This window comes from Pinus tabuliformis, chromosome 8 (genome assembly GCF_031772625.1).
Source record: "Pinus tabuliformis cultivar Carrire ecotype Pingquan chromosome 8, CPIR1, whole genome shotgun sequence".
Lineage (NCBI taxonomy): Eukaryota > Viridiplantae > Streptophyta > Pinopsida > Pinales > Pinaceae > Pinus > Pinus tabuliformis.
In genome coordinates this window covers 279941725-279956019 of record NC_142294.1, presented here as the reverse complement: position 1 = coordinate 279956019, position 14295 = coordinate 279941725, and positions in this window count along the sequence as shown.

The following is a 14295-nucleotide window of genomic DNA, read 5'->3' as shown; positions in this document are numbered from 1 at the left end:
AAGGTTATTCCCAGGTGCTGGGAATTGATTTTGGTGATATTTTTTCCCCTGTTGCAAATGTAACTTCTATTAGATTACTTTTATTTGTTGTTGCTGCTTTTGATTTTGAGGTAGAACAGATGGATGTGAAGACAACATTTCTTCACGGGGATCTCGAAGAGGAAATCTACATGAAGCAACCTGAAGGCTTTGTGGTGAGGGGTGAGAAAGAACTAGTATGCAAGTTAAAGAAGTCTCTATATGGGTTAAAACAGTCACCAAGGATGTGGTATTAGAAATTTGATACATTTATACGGGGACTTGGCTTCACGAGAAGCAAAGCAGATCATTGTGTGTATTTTAAATTAATTGGTGAACATGTTATTTATCTAGTCTTGTATGTGGATGATATGTTGCTGGTTGGAAATGACAAAGAAATTATCCATGATTTGAAGACCCAATTGTCCTCCAAATTCAACATGAAAGATCTTGGCGCTGCAAACTATATTTTGGGCATGGAAATTAAAAGATATCAGGCAAAGAGGAAGCTATGGTTAAACCAGAGGAAGTATGTCGAGACAATACTGCAGAGGTTTAATATGCAGGATAGTAAACCAGTGAAGGTTCCTATTCCTGTAGGTGTGAGGTTGTCTGCTGAACAGTGTCCCACGACACAAGAAGAGGAAGAGGACATGTCCCATGTTCCATATGCAAGTGCATTCGGTAGCCTAATGTATGAAATGGTCTGTACTAGACCAAACATTGCACATGCAGTGGGATTATTGAGCAGGTTTATGTCAAAACCAGGAAAGGAGCATTGGACAGAAGTGAAGTGGGTTTTCAAGTATTTGCATGGCACTAGTGATTATGATTTGTGCTACCAAGGAAGACCAATATCGGACAGAGTGTTGGATATTCATGGCTTTGTTGATGTAGACTGGGTTGGAGATCTAGATCAGAGAAGATCTACAAGTGGGTATGTGTTTAACCTATTTGGAGGTGTAGTCAGTTGGATGAGTAAGAAACAATCTGTAGTAGCACTATCAACTACAGAGGCAGAATACATGGCAGCCACTCATGCAAGCAAGGAAGTAGTTTGGTTGCAGAGATTTTGTTCAAGTATGGGGTTAGTACAGGAAACTATAAGGATAGACTATGACAACCAACGTGCAATTTTCTTCGCAAAGAACCTTGCATATCAATCAAAGACAAAGCACATTGATGTTCAGTATCACTTTGTGAGGGATATGATAGAAGACAAAAAGGTGTTGCTGGTAAAGGTGGACACTTTGAAGAATACTGCAGATGCATTGACAAAATCTGTGAGCTCTGAGAAGTTCTCTTGGTGTAGAGAAACAATGGGCATTGCAGGGCTGGATAAATGACTAAACTCTCTTGTGGCCCCCTGTGGAAAGAAAACACAAGTGGGAGAATGTTGGGTTGTGTTATATTCTTTCCATGACTAGCCCACATATTTAACCGGGGGTTAGAGGGGGGGACCCGTAACCCCAAGGGGTTTGAGGTGTACCCGTAACCCCACATTATGGTGTTTGTGGTAGCGCCCCAGAAAATTTTGGTTTTGGACCCTATGTTAGGTTGGGTGGACCCACCTATGATTTTGTGCATGATTTTCGCACATGTTTTTGGACGCAATGGTTTTTGGTCCGTGGTATTGGATGCGATGGTTTTCGGTCCATGGTATTAGATGCTTCAGCATGTATAAATATGTATTATAACATTGAAAGGAACATAATGACAAATCAAGCTGGTAGTCCCTGTCTTGGGATCCAGGGGAAAATCTCTGTATATATGTGTTTTATGTGTTATGCTCTCATATTTCTTATTTTCTGTGTTTTAGAATTCGTATGCAGGTAATTTCTGTACAGGGTTGAAACCTACAAAACTTGTAATTGCAAATTGCAGTTGAAGATAAATAAATTGGAGCTTCTTTGATCTTCTACATTTGCCTTCTCTTTTGATGTGCTTGTGAATCCTTGGAAGGCCCCCCATTGTCTAGAAAGTACACTTTTGTTTTGGTAAGCTTTCATTTTATGTTTGATAGTAAATTTTGTTAGGTTCATATTTTTGAAATATTAACGATTGACCTTTAGTAAGAAAGTATTAATGTTTCTTTCAATGAATATGATATGTTACTTAATGTTTGATTTCATTAGTTTAAGTTTCTAATTGATATGCTTGAGATATAAATGAATAGTCTCTTGTAAGAGAGCTTTAATATTTAATGCAATCAATTAGAATTAGGTTTAAGTGCTATAATTTCATTAGTTTAAATAGTTTGTTGATTAATATGATTAGAAATATTAATGAATGGTCTCCTATAAGGGAGATTTAATATTTCTTACACTTGTCACAATTTCTTTAGATTTTATTTTGTTAAATGACTAAATAGGTGTTGGAGATCCCAATGAAAGACCTCCTGTAAGGGAGCTTTGGCATTTCTTCACCTAGCTTAGTTTAGTTTGTCTCTAAGTCCATATATATTGGATATTCCTCGAAGTTTACTTACCCGGATTGATAATAAATGAAACTTTAATTTGCATCCGCATTTTAGACCAAACATTTTGGCGTTGTTTCCAAGGAGGATGATTTGGAGATAGACTTAGAAAGTTATTTTTATTGCAATTTCTTTTTATGGACTAACTTGTGAAACCTAGTGATAATAGGATATTCATAATGGAGTTCAAGTTTGAGCATTTATTTTTTCTTACTTAGTTAGTTTCAAATTCGTTCTTTTTAAACCCCCCATTTATTACTAATTCATCTATGGATGAGAAACTTGGAAATGTTGAACAGGAACTTCTTGGACAACAAGAACAATATTGAAGACTGGTTTCAGAAGAACCCTGCGCCAACTCCAAGAATAAGACAGGTTATTCACATGCTTGCAACTCATAAGGTAAAAATTTTAAATCTTGATGTGAGCATTTTCGAATTTTTAGTCCGTAGATGGCTTCATTGGAAGCATTCCTTTACCTTTAAAAAATAAATAAATAAATTCAAGTTAAGATAGAATAGAATAGAAAAATAAAATGAGATCTGATATGGTTTTCTTTTAGTCTTGTTTTCAAAAAAAATAAAAAATCATTATCATTTTTCATGAATAAATTCAGTAGCACAATAAGAGCCACTTCATCCATGCTAACCTGCAAAAATAAAAATAAAAACAAATCAATAGGCTAGTATGCTCTCTTCCTGCACTTCGAGCGATTAGAAATATCAGAAAATCTCTTGATTTATTTTAAAATTAAATAAAAAACTCTTGCTCCGAATTTGCACAAATCATTAAAACTACACGAGAATGCTTTCAATACTCATAAATCATATCAAAGCTATTTCCAATTTGTTTGATTACACAATGTATTACATCAATGAAAACGTGGGTTTTGCAAACAACAAATGAAAATGAATATTCCCAATAAGGAATTGGAAATATATGGAAAATGCCAATGGTTATACTTTTGTGCTGCCAAAGTGTAGTGTAGATTCTGTTGGCCACTAAAAAGGGTCTCACTTATTTGCATGTATGACTTTTACCACCGTTGAATCATATCTCTCTACTATGTGATTGGTGCTTCCCATAGACTTTTACTGATTCCAGGTCTCAATCTGACAAGGAAACCTCCACACTATGCTGAACAAGCATACTGCATGGTAAATCAAATCAATGCAAAATAGATTTGCACAAAAAATGATAAATCTGCCTACATGGAAATCGAGAAAACAACCTACATATAAATTGAAAAATAATAGCAAACCACTGTATGACTTGCTATATTCCTGTGCCTATATGGCTCTGTTTTACAATTTTAGCTGTACAGATCCATATGAAATTGTACAGAATTGTTGTGTACAATTCTGTTGCACTGTATTCTCGCTCTCTTGTTCTTCTGCTCTACTAAAAGGGAAGGCACATCCATATGAATATGTGTTGAACAAGAGCTCCGAGCTCCCAACATTGAACTTTTCTATGGGTTTAACATCCATATGAATAACTTCTTTATACAGTGATTCGGCAACAACTCGATCACGAGCATTTGAATCCGAATACCGATCTATCAAACGACACCAGCACCAACAAAAGACACTAGCCCAGACTCCAACAAAAACGAAGCAGAGAAACACAACCTCTGCAAAAAGTTAGTTTTAACAAGTCGTTTTTGATTGAACCATGGTGAAATTGAAAAAATGAAGACATGGGTTTCTTCCAAAATGGAATAAATTACATAACCCATAAATCATTTCCAAGGATTCCTAACGATTTCAGAGGAAATTGCAGTTCTTCGGGACCGTTCCATTCATTCTTGAGTAAATGTTTGGTGTGAATGTGCTTGAGTAAACTGTGAAACTTATTCCAGCTAGTGAAGGATTATTGAGTTCCTACGCTCAGTAAGAACTCTAATATCATGTCAGATTCACCAGGAACGTGAGCATGCAACCCAGAGATTCATCTACGTGTGAAGAAATCTTTTGCGAGTTAGAAACAACCAGCTTGTAAGACTAGCTTTGGAGCTTTCCAACTGGAGTTGTAATGGGAATTTCATTAAACAAACGATGGGCTCTTCAATATTATATTTCTCTCAATTCAAAGATGAATTCCGATGAGGATGGATCGTGATCCCTTTAACCAAATCCATATTCCTATGTAATCTGAATAATGTCCAGCTCCAGAATGACTAGCAATGTAAATTCTTTTATTGCGGTTCCAACTGCCCACAATTTTTCAGGCATCTCCTCAGCTTAATCAGAGAAAAATCCTCATTTTCACTAAAAATTGGGCTCTCGAATTTCCTGTCATCTCCTGCTAATATCAAGCGATCTCCAAAATCTCGATTGCCTAGTCCAACTCCATGGCGAAGGATTTATTGGGATTGCCAGGTGATGAGAGTGAGCCTGGCATCGGGGCATCATACATTCTCTCCATCTTCTATGTTTGTTTACGAAATGTTTCTTTTAATTAGTTGGGATATCTGGATTGACTTGCCCAGGAAATCCGCTTACCAATTCTTTCAGTCTTTTAGTTTTTTTAAAACCTCTACGGAGATGGATTGAAGAAAGGTAGGTGTGCTTGGTTTTTTTTTTTGTAGAGTTGCTGCAAAACCATATGAAAAACTATGCAGGCCAAACAAAGAAACAAAAACCAATCTCACTGTGCGTCCAAGTTTGTGGTTGCTCTAAAATTAAAAGAATTTATAGGTCTTCTTAACAGATGAAGTCATACCATATGTACCATACTTGCAGTTTGAGTAGACACCCCCAATTAACAATATGGTTGAGCGGCTGGAAGCACTGTAAGTCCTTCTGCTATGACATACCAACAACAGCAGTAATACTAATACAAGGTACCAAGTTCTACGAATGGATGGCACACTCACCCCTGTAAGAAAGGTCGTTTCGCAAGAAATGTTTGAATTTATGCAAGAATTACGTAAGGCTGGAGCAATGGGAGTTGTAGGTGGCTCAGATCTTGCAAAACTAACTCAACAGCATGGAAAAATTGTTATCTCCAACTATGATTATGTATTTTCAGTGAATAGCTCACAAAGGTAGCAAAATGATTGGTAATTAGAGCTTTAAAGCATTCCTTGGAGATAAAAAGCTGAAGGAGCTCATCAATTTTGCACTTCATTTGACATTCTATTTTGATGAATACATATGTAGCATTACAATCAATTCAAAAATAAGTATTATCCGTATTATGATGATGACAGAGGTGGTGTTTGATCAATACGCAGAAGGCACAATGTGCATGGATTGTGGGTTGATGTTGGAAACTCATTCTGTGGAGGAGTCATCAGAGTGGAGGACTTCCTCTGGAGAGAAGTCGAGTGTGGATCCAAACATAGTTGGAGAGGCAAGCAATCCTTTATTGGGGAACTAGGTTACCATTACAACGCTCATTACCAAACGTAATTCATCCAACACTGACATGTCTCTTCTCAGCCAGCAAGCCAACAGTGGAAATGATGACGAGATTCTTGGCCAGCAACGAAGGAGGATGGGTTGATTCTCAGGTTGCTAGTGTCAATAGAGGCGTTTTTTTTAATTCATAAAAATCGATGGATAGTGCTCACTACACTTTGTTTCTCACAGAAGTTAAAATATTTGATTTTATTCTGTTTTTATTTATTTATACTTTTTTAATAACAATACAAAATAAATTTTAGTGTTCTTAATATAAAAAAACAATTAAAATATTAAAAATAAATACAAATCAAAACAATACAAAACAATTCTGTGTGACTTTTATAATGATACCATACAAATTTTAGTTAAAAAAAAAATCAAAACAATTTTAAAAAAATCTAAATAACTAAAAGCAAATAAAAAAATCAAAACAATTAACAAAAAAAATCAAAACAATAATAAAAAAAAAACAAAATCAAAACAATTAAAGAAAATCATAACAAAGAAAAAATTCAAAGAATCAAAACAATTAAAAAACATTTGGAGGATTATGGTTAGAGTTGGCATTAAAATCTATGCTTTTATTTTTGTTGTGATGCACTAATCTGCAGAACACAACAAATCTATAATGCCAAGCTTTTTACCATGCACATTCCATGAACCATCTGACGCAAAAATGATATCTAAAATAAATTTATTTTTCATGGCTATTTTTAAAAAAAGGACTGTTATCAACATCAGGAATTGGACTAAAATTATGCTTTTGATTCTCCTTAAACTGTTTCAATTGGCATTAATTTTTTGCATAATAATCATCAAGGAATTGGCCATTTCTTTTTGAACATACTTATGTTATTTATGCCAAGTTTTTTTGCAGATTTCGGATGATCAAATCATCATTAAGGAAACTAATTGTGTGGACAAATGGTCTTCAAAAGACTAATTTCATGAGAAATTCTAAAGAACAAGTCCATGAACAAAAATGAAATTTCTATAAAATTAGAAGTTCTTGCAACTTCCTATAATAGCTTAATGGTTTGACATGTTGCATGACAGATTAGAAAATTCGAAGATCTGGGGTTTGTTACTAAATGTCCAAGGATGGTGAAATACCTATCCACTTTTGAATTCGAAGTCTACAGGTTGCTGGTCAACGCTGATCAAACTCAACTATTTTAGCAAAAATTCTTGAATTAATGAGCAAATTTTTTATATTTGAGATTTTGCATGCCAAAATTCACTTTTTCCTAGCAAGAGTCATTAACCATTTTTCATTATCCACATACACTTCATTACATTTTCATCAAACCTAACCCACCAATAAAAGCAACGAAGCTCATTTACAAGCTTTTTGTTCCACTTTGGCCCAACACATTGTCAGTTTCGTATTCATTGTCAGTTTCCTTTATCCTACCCTTGCAAATAAAACCTTGCTTCCATAAACCATTGAGTCCATGGTCCTTGAGTCTAAATATTTTCTAAAAACACTTTGAAGCTTACATGCCTTAAGGGCAAGCTATCATGCCGACAAATAAGGGAATACATCAATGTCCCTTGTTCATTGAATCTTTTGAGTATTCGACAACAACTAATTCATTCATACTTAGAAAGATGTGTTTGGGGCATTTTGACTGTCCTCGACATCAAAGATGGGAGGTCTCGTGTTGACTAGTGACATCCATCAATGGCCACTAGGTTAACAATTTCTTGCTATGTTCGACACCGAAACATTTATTCACAAGACAAGAATTGTGCCAATGAGCGTTCAAGACTTGAAGACCAATTATTTTGTAGTAGACGAAGCAGAATTACATTCATTACACATCCATTATTGTATTGCTCAAATTGATCGTGTGAACATGATTTCATTTATAATCCAAAAGTTACTTTCTGAAGATACGATTTGTTTCAATTAATTTTCTTCCGGGTTCACCATTTTCAAGAGACCTATCCCTTCACAGCCACAGTTGCAAGGGAATTTATATGATAGTATAGCTATATATAGGATTTCTCGAAGATTCATCATTCCCTAAACCGGGCCAGATATCTTCTGCGTTTCGGTTGAAACGTGCATAATTTAGATCTTCACCTTGCTTAGATTTCTTACAGTTACTTTTACAAAAAGCTGGGGCTTTGACTATTCTCTGCTGTTGAACAAGCGCTCGTTAGGTGTCCTATTTTGTATCCTCGTTTAATCTACCCGCCTAGTTATGATATGCCAATTTTTCTATTTCACAAAACTTGGTGGTGTCAACCAGATTTTTGGCTTCTCTTAAATAAGCCACTTTATTGTAGCATATAACTCTAAAATAAATCAGACCCAAAAGAAAGAATAACATGCAGTATCCTAGCAAAATTACAAGACTATTGTAATTTGAGAAGGAACAAATCTGGTTTTGAAGATATTTCTTCAAATTTGGGAAAAATACATTTCTCCTTGTCTACCTCAAATTTGTAAGCTGCGGCCATATGTCATAAAGGATTCAGGCACTGACCTTAATTATCATGAAATTTCATATTCTTGTAAACTCCATAACTTAATTGCCCAGGATCTTGAGGTATTTAGAACAAAAGTGGAGTAAGATGCGAGACTCACCATTTTGTATGGAGCAGGATAAATATTGGCCGATCGCACCCAAAATGCACGAATCTTCCTCTACCTGGTCGCGGAGATTCCGATTGCCCTGTACGCTTAAATTTGTTGGAGCTTCAAATTACTTCTGGCACTTCTATCGCACTACTCTAATGCATTTTGTCTGAATCGCTGGCACATATGATACCAGTTCACAATACCAAATCGAAGGGCCAATTCTTTGTATTCCATGTCAATTTCCTCTAGTGTTTCAATGTGCTCACTGACAAAGCTGCATTTGATCAAGACCATAAAATCCAATATAGAAGCATATAATTACACTGATTTTAGTAGAGCTTCAAATATGAAGTATCCTTAATGGAACACATGAATTTACTTCTTTATACAACTGAGAATAAAATCATTTTCAATAGTTTTGGGATTTCATGTTAATTGAAATTGCAGATCTCATATTCATCTTACAACCAAGGTATGCTAACTTGATCCTTTCATGTCATGCTGTGATTTTAATTACATTAACCAAAATGGCTACAAGACATCCAAAGTTGCAGAGCCTGTCTTCTGAGAGTAGTACATTTTTCATCCACATACCCACCACCAGCAATTCTACCATCAGTTCAAATTATATAGACTTTTCCATAACACAAGTTCTCAAGTGCACTCTTGGATACAACACTTCAATTCTTTTTTCGGCAAAAGACTTAGTTCACACAAGATGGTTATGCATACTATGATTTGGAAGACACCACTTAGAATCTTACAGTCACCGCTAGGGCTTGGAAAATGTTGCTTATAAATTTTCAATTTGGTAAGGATCAAGTTGAAATGTCAGGGGTGTGGGCTCAAAAGCTTATGCTTACACAGTTTTTCGTGGAATCTGCATAGAAACCTAGTGTTGAAACTTAAAATTTGACTACAGTTGTCCATGTGCATTTAAAAATGCAGGGACAACTCTCTTCTATACCAAGAACTATCATTTCATTTCTTTTTTTATAGCCCATGATTGCAGGGCTGGAACATTACTTCATGCTTATATGCACTCGCCTTCTTACCATGCCTTGGAAAAAGCCACCATCTAGGTAGAGCTTGGCATCTTGTATTAAATTTAGCAAGATACAAAACATGTGACTTAAAACAGGATCGGATGGGTATGCAGAACTTGTACAAGGAAGCCTTAAATTTGTCATTTTCTGCAGCAAAATATGTCCTATGTAGCTTATGAGCAAAGTATTAAAAAAAAATAAAAAATCTAGAGAAATATATTTGTGAAAAGGCTATCGAAAGCAAGGATACATCTAGAGAAATACTTTTGTGAAAATGTATAGTCATTGTCTTCATGCCGAGGACCTTGGTTGCTACCCAACAAATCTCTTTCATATTATAGCCAAAGTTGAAAGGCCATCTGGATCATAGTTAAGCATTTATAAGCTTTTGCACATGTAAATAGAAGATGGAGACAAATATTTATATGATAAGATCGGATTTCAGTGGTAATCTAGTTAAAATAATATTACTTGTAGATTATGGATCATACAAAGATAATTGTAATAAAAGTCTACCAACATTTTATTGATATTTGTCTCTTGTTAGTGTTCTTTGTTATTTGATGTCAACATCAATTAGATGATTGTAGCGAACATGTGTTTACCAACATTTTGTTATTGGTCATTACTTGCATATTGTAGGAAGAAGAGCTCGATAACATGAAACATTCAGAATATCAGCTTATCAACCTTGAATCATGGGTCTTTGAATATTCAAGTGGGGTCTTGCTGTGGACTTGTTCTTTTTAGGATCTATTACAATCACTAGTTGTTTGTTATTTAACATGGGAACTTCAAGCAAACATCTATAGGTTGCTAGACCAAAAAAAAAATAAAAAAAATAAAAAAAATTAATTAATTAAAATTAAAAATTCTATAAAGCACTAGATTCCTTTCTATGTACAAGAGAGTAATTGTGGTGCCCCTAGTATTGAAATTGTAACTAGGTCCAGTCTTCATTATAACGTAATTGTAATAATAACATTGTATATTCTTTATGAAGAAAGGAAAAGAAATTATATTTTTGGAGTATGGTGACACTAGTTGCGTCATAAGAAGCCACTAATGAAAGCTATCAAAATATGTTTTCCATCAATATGAAAGTTTACAGTGTTCATATAATACACTTTTTTCAATCATAATTCCATTGCAAAGCACATGGATGATTTCATATACTGCAGAATCCCAAGGATTGTGGAATTCTTTTCTTTGCTCTTTACAAGGGGCATCTGGGTGGGGAATATATCGTTGTAGCCTGTACCATGCTATTGCACTACATTCAAACCATTATAGTGGACTTGCAAACCATAAATGAATAATTATTGCTGTAGGTTGACCAGTTGTGCATTTAGGGAGAAATTTAGTTATAGCAGTTTGCATAGCAAACACTAGCTCAGCAAAGAGAAATGAGGTGTTGGTAGGCAGGTAAAAATGCACACAACACTTAAGTAGAGCACCAACAGTGTTTTTAACTAGTGATCTAGCCTATGATAACATGTTCTAAAGTTTAAATTTGTGGCTAAGTAACTTGCATAACTTGAATTGATCTATTGCTTAGGGTTCTCTATGGACTATCTAGAATATGGTAGAAAATGTTAGGAATAATAATAATAAGTCTTAGATATCATGCAGATTTTGAACAAATCAAAATGGTGAGGACGCGAAGGAACCAAGGGCTTGGAGAGTCTTCACAAGGACCTCCTTCAAATAACACATTACCTTCACCAGAATTGACTCTAATTCTATGTTCCCTGGAAGCAATTAATGAAACCTTAAGAGGGCGCCAAACAAATGAAATGGAAGGGGAACACCCTTCATCAGGGTTAGGGAACCCCGAGGGATCTAGAGACTATGATAGAAGACCTCCAATTGAGGACATTACTAGAGAGCTCCAGAAGATTAAACTCCCAGAATTTGCAAGAGGTCGTGCCAGTGAGCGTGCAGAAGCCTGGTTAGAGGGGATGGGAAGGTGTTTCGCACTAAGGGATTACAATTCCAATTCCAAAGCCAAAATAGCAATATTCCAACTCAGAGATAGTGCTCTGAATTGGTGGGGTAACTTGGAGCGTCAACTACACCTCACTCCAGACACAGTTACTTGGGAATTGTTTGAGGAGAGGTTTAGGAAGAAGTACCTACCAGCATATTATGAAGAACAACAGGTAGGAGCCTTCCATGCCCTGATACAGGGAGGTCTTACTGTAGAAGAATATGAAATTAGATTTATGGAATTGGTCAAGTATGTTTCCTACATGGATACTGATCAGTGCCAAGTGGATCGTTTTATGTACGGATTGAGACCTAAGATTAGGGCAATGGTACGGATGTGGAAACCATCCTCAGTTGCAGAAGCTGTAGAATAGGCTCGATATGTCGAAGAACACCTAGATTTAAAGGGTGAAGGTAGAGCCATCTTTCCACGTCAAACAGGGTTTATGGGGAAGGCCCCTCGTACCTTCCCAAGGGGGGGAAGTCGGAGGCCACCACCATATGGAAACAGGGTTATACCTAGAACACCAACAGCAGGAATTTCCATGGCTTCTAGTGCAGCTTCACCCACAGTTTCAAGGGCGCGTACAAATCAAAGTCATAGGTGAGGAACAACAAGTGGGGGTAGGGGTTCCAGGGGAAGAAACTCTTTCCAAAGAACTCCACATCATTCGGTTCAAGGTCCACCATGCATCACTTGTTGGGGATGTGGAGGACCTCATTACCAGCGGGACTGCCCAGAGTTTCGAACCAGTAACAACACAAGAGAGGGAAAAGAACCAATGGGGGGAGCAGGTAGCCACCACCGAATCTATGCCGCAGTTGACAATCAGCAAGTTGAACACCAGTCTGCCATAGTAGAAACCTCAGGTATGATAAACAAAGTAAAAGTTAAAATTTTGTTTGACTCTGGTGCTACAGATAGTTTCATTTCACCAGTTACATTAGAAAAATGTGGGTTGGCAACCTATGAGCACGATGACTTTAAACAAGTTGAGATGGCTTCTGGAATAAAACAAGCAGTAGGGCCTAGTGTTGACCAATGTCAGGTAAACCTCGAGGTGTGTATGAGTAAGTTAAAGGCATACGTCACAGAATTGGGAACGTATGATGTAATTGTTGGAATGGACTAGCTAGAAGCTCATTGAGCTTTGGTAGACTGTTTCAAGAAGAAGGTGATCTGTTTAGATGATGAAGGTAGGCCAATTGAGATTTGTGGAATCAAGAGCGGAGTGTCCCTATGATTCATATCCATGATGAAGGTAAAACGTTGTCTCAGACAAGGTTGCAAACTGTATTTGGTCAAGACTGTAAGTGACCAGAAAGGACCTTCCCTGGATCAACATCCAGTTTTGGCTGAATTCAAGGATGTTTTTCCAGAGGAATTGCCTGGATTACCTCCTGTAAGAGAGATTGATTTCACCATTGATCTGAAACCAGGTGCAGAACCAATATCTAAGACACCCTATAGGATGACAACTCCAGAGCTTTGTGAGTTGCAGATGCAGTTAAAGGAGCTCTTAGACTTGGGATTGATCAGACCTAGTATTTCCCCTTGGGGTGCACCAGTAATTTTTGTCAAGAAGAAGGATGGTTCCCTGCACCTATGCATAGATTATAGAGACTTAAACAGAGCCACGATAAAGAATAGGTACCCAATACCTCGAATAGATGACTTATTTGATCAAATGAAGGGGGCAGCGGTCTTCTCAAAAATTGATCTACGATCTGGGTACCACCAATTGAGGATAAAGGAGGAAGACATCTCAAAAACTGCATTTCAAACTCGATTTGGGCACTATGAGTTCATAGTTGTTCCATTCGGTTTAACTAATGCACCAGCAGTATTCATGAGCCTCATGAATGGTGTGTTCAGGAAGTATTTGGACCAATTCGTGCAAGTCTTCCTTGATGACATTCTTATATATTCCAAGAATGAAAAGGAGCATGAAAAGCACCTAAGGGTAGTATTGACTTGTTTAAGGGAAAATCAATTGTATGGGAAATTGTCAAAGTGTTCCTTCTTTCAGAAGAAAGTCCATTACGTTGGGCACATCATTTCAGGAGAAGGGATTTCAATTGACCCGGAAAAGGTGAAGGCCATAATGGATTGGCCAGTACCAAAAAATGCCCATGAGGTACGTAGTTTTATGGGGCTAGCTGGGTATTATCGCAGGTTTGTGGAAGGGTTTTCAAGGATTGCAAAACCCATCACCACATTACAGCGAAAGGGGGTTAGGTATGAATGGACAAATGAATGTGGCACTGCATTCACAGAGCTGAAGAAGTTACTAACTAGTGCACTGATCCTTCAAGTACCAGACATGAGAAAAGACTTCACTGTCTGCACCGATGCTTCGACGCAGGGATTGGGTGCAGTATTGATGCAAGAAGGCGGAGTAATAGCTTACGCTTCTAGAAAATTGAAGAAGCATGAAGAGTTATATGCTACCCACGACTTAGAATTGGCAGCAGTGATGTTAGCCTTGAAGCTATGGAGACACTACCTCATTGGGAGAAGATTTGAGTTAAGAACAGATCATCAAAGCCTAAAGCATCTCTTCACTCAAAGGGATTTGAATGCCAGACAAAGGCGATGGAGCGAATTCATGAGTGAGTATGATTTTGAAATCTCATACATCAAGGGAAAGGAGAATGTAGTGGCAGATGCACTAAGCAGGAGGCCACGAACTTTCTCCCTAGTAGCCTTAAAGGTAAATTTAAGGGAGCGGATATTGGAGAAACTCTTTGAAGATAGTTGGTATT